Here is a 3,812-nt window from a genome sequence, read left to right as displayed (position 1 = left end):
GTGCAGGGGTCAGGCAGTGTTTCGTTCTGTTATGAATCAACTTGATGGCACCTAACAACAACACCACATTGTAGAGCAGTTGTAAAGATTAGACATGATGTACATAGTTGTTGTTGTTGTTAAGTGCCATCGAGTCGATTCCAACCCATAGCAACCCTCTATAGGGTTTCCAAGGAGCAGCTGGTGAGCTTGAACCACAAACCTTGCAAACTGACTTTGCAATCTGACGCATTAGCCCACAAGGCCACACCAGGATTCCTATGAACATAGTTGTTGTTGTTGTTAAGTGCCATCGAGTCGGTTCCGACCCATAGCGACCCTGTACAGGGTTTCCGAGGGTGTAAATCTTTACAGGAGTAGAAAGCCTCATGTTTCTCCCGCGGAGCGGATGGTAGTTTCGAACCACTGACCTTAAAGTTCGCAGCCCGATTCGTAACCACTACGCTACCAGAGCTCCTTAGGAACTCAAAAAATGAAAGTACTACTGTGTTATGTATTTTATGTATATGTTTGTGCTTATGTGATTTCATCTTTCAAGGTTCCAGATGTTGTAAGTAGATAACTATGTATCTAGCTTTCACAAGCAGATATGCTAAGGCCCCAAACCCCTTAGCAATTTCATGCTTCTAGCAATATCTTTTTTTTTCATACTCATGTATGACAAAAGGCTGTATTATCTATCATGTTTATATATATATAAATATATAAATATAGGAAACAGCTTAATAATGAAATTTTATAAAGAACACACCAACATTGTAACACTGATTGGTTGTAGTTAGCAGAGTGGAAGGGGGGATCATTAGCTATAATTTGAATTTTAGATAAAGAGCAGCACCCACTGAGAAGAATCCTAATCAAATAGCAATAGTCATCTATACTGCAAACTAATATATACATCTTAGTCCTGGTGTGGCGCTGTGGGTTAATGAACTAGACTGCAAAGTCAGTTTGAACCACAAGGTTGGTGGTTCAAGCTCACCAGCCACTCCTTGGAAAGGCTGCACAGGGTTGCTATGGGTTGGAACTGACTCAACAAGACTTAACAGCAATATATCCATAGGAAAGTTAGTGACTATACTGAGTTTAGTACCCTTGCTAAGCCATTATACTCTCTTCACGTTCAATGCCAAGAAATCAAACATAATGCAAAAAAAAAAGTCCTCATTATTATTCACAATAGAAAGGACCTGCTTAACTCTCCAGGCCTGGGCATATTTACAATAGGGAGTATTTGATGGTCAAAGTGGATCTTTATACCATTTTGATTCTGATTCACTGCAGAGAGTCTCATCCCTATTTGTTGACTGAGCTAAACTCCATGGGAGCTGTGATAGACTGAACCATTTCTGTGGTATTTCCACATCTGACTAAAAAAGCAAAGACTCTAACCAAGGAAATATAACAATCAATCTGTCCAGATAGTGTATCTACCAGCTCTTTCTTTCATATATGGTAGAAAGAGGGCCCTTTCTTGAGTACACAGATACAAGCATTATCATCTAGAGCTTGCTGAAATGACTTTTTTCTGGCATAATGAAGGAGAGGTTTACATCAAGACTACTCAATTAAGAAACTTCAGAGTAAGAAACTTCTACAACTTGTCTCAATTCTTCATATAATGGAACAAGTGCCTTTCCTAAACTGACAATTAGTCTGTATTAGCATTGCTGCTGGCTATGAAATTTACTATCAAAGGTAAAGGATTAAATTGAATCACCTGGTAGGGATTGTTGTTAGTGCCTTCCAGTAGATTCAGACTTACAGTGACCCTGTATCAAATTTCCAAGGAGCAGCTGATGGATTTGAACTGCCAATGTATAATTCATACTCCAGTGCTGATCCTACAGTGCCACACCAGGAGTCTAGTAGGTGTTATAGTAAAAAGTAATACTTTTGCGTTTTGAGAGTCCAATTTTGCTGAAAGGGCAGGAGTAGATAGGCAGCCAGGTCTCAAAGCTTGCTCCAGAGCATTATCACTGGACGCTTTAATAACAGGCCCTCCATTTTAATCAGACACAACAATAGCATGGAATCCTTCAACACTTGGTAGTTTTTTTATATGAGAATCTCTTTAGTTCATCTGCCATGATGAGCCCCTTTCTCCCACAGGTTCAATCTCCACGCCTGGGATTTTGTTCCCAGAGATACCTGGCTTCTCCCTGCTGTCACTCAGAAGCATCCTCAGAGGCAGGGTGCTCTGCAAGTCACTGTCACATGATTTGTGATCTCCTCAGCTCTGCTGGATGCACTTCTTATGCCTCTGACACAGGATGACACAGAATCTCCTAGCAATATCTTCAGGTGACTTTTCTTAGAGATCTAGAAGTTACCTGGTACAGACCTTCAGTCTCTAACTCAGGGGCTTCATTCCTGCTGGCCTTCTGCTATGGCTCTTTGTGAGTGCCCTGCTCTCTCTGGTTTGTTATTATTGCTTAATTGTTCATCCCTGTTATCATTATTACTGTGACTTGACTTCTACAACCAACACTCCTTTCACTCAGGTGTTTGTCAGGTTCTCATTGTATAGACCAGCAAGATACTGACCAAGCCCCTTTGTCTCCCATGGTACCTGGCTAACCTGCATTTCCCAGCCACTAGGATCCCTTCTTACTGTTTTTCAGTGGAAAGCAAAGCTAAGCATCTCCTATCTGGTAGGGCCATGTGACTAGTTCGTAACAATAGACCTTTGTACATAACTGATGAATAATTTCCAGGACAAAATCATTAAAAATGGGTGTACCTTCTCCATGCACTATCTTTTCATTCCTTGGTTGGCTGGTTGGAAGGATAGAGCAAAGGACTATGATGGTTCAGGGCAGGACACAGGGATTAAATTAAAAGGCTCAGATCCCATCTGTCCCCATCTAGAAGAGGGCCATGCAGGAGAACCACCTGACTAGGACCATCTGTGCTCAACTTGGCATGATCTAGAAATACGCTTGTATTATGTTAAGTCTCTGAGATTTGAAGGGTTGTTTGTTACCTTAGCATAGCCTAACATATTCTGACGAATATGACTCCCAAATCCAGTAGCTCTGTTTTCTTGTTCTTACCGTGTTCCTAGCAAAAGTAATTAAGCTTTGTACACTTACAAATGGTTAAAATAACAAACTTTTTGGTACAGATATTTTACCACAATATTTTTTTAAGAGTTCCTACCATAAACACTGGAGTCCTGGTATGGCACTGTGGGTTAATGCACCAGACTGTAAAGCCATTTGAACTGCAAGGTTGGCGAGTCAAGTTCACCAGCTGCTCCTCGGAAACCCTGTACAGGGTCGTTATGGGTTGGAACCCACTTGACAGCACTTAACAACAACAACAACCATAAAAGCTGTAATCGGTCTCAGTGATGCTCACAGATCCTTCACACCTGATACCTAGACGAGTGTTCTGGAGATGGAGTGGGAAGAAAAAGTAAGCTAGATATTTATTAAATGCCTATCATCTTCTGGATATTGGGCTTGGCACTGGTTTTAAATAGATGAAACATACACAAAAAATGGCAAAACATTGCTTTACTTAATGTTATACCTCCCTGGAGGCTGATTTCTGCTATTTCTACTTTGTTTCCCAACATCATGCTGGGCTTTCAAATCCGATCGTGCCTCTGCTCTCAATGCCCTGCCTGGACTGCATACAGTGATAGTCTTACTCTCTCACATGCTCTCTGCTTCTCATCTGAGGTAACAACAACATACCTTGTTTATTTTCCTTCCTGAAAAATGCTATAGAGATTCCTGCAAAGATTCCTGGTTGCCTGTCCTAAAATTCCAGGATTTCTGAGGAGATGAGGAACACTTGGCAGC

At 41.2% G+C, this 3,812-nt stretch overlaps 1 pseudogene; it reads right to left on the bottom strand.

Moving 5' to 3' along the window:
* Window positions 1-1,568: 1,568 nt before the first annotated feature.
* On the bottom strand, window positions 1,569-2,090 carry LOC102838262 (annotated as a pseudogene).
* Window positions 2,091-3,812: the final 1,722 nt, after the last annotated feature.

This window comes from Chrysochloris asiatica, unplaced genomic scaffold (genome assembly GCF_000296735.1).
Source record: "Chrysochloris asiatica unplaced genomic scaffold, ChrAsi1.0 scaffold00006, whole genome shotgun sequence".
NCBI classification, from domain to species: Eukaryota; Metazoa; Chordata; class Mammalia; order Afrosoricida; family Chrysochloridae; genus Chrysochloris; species Chrysochloris asiatica.
This window is presented reverse-complemented; position numbering and strand designations above follow the sequence as displayed.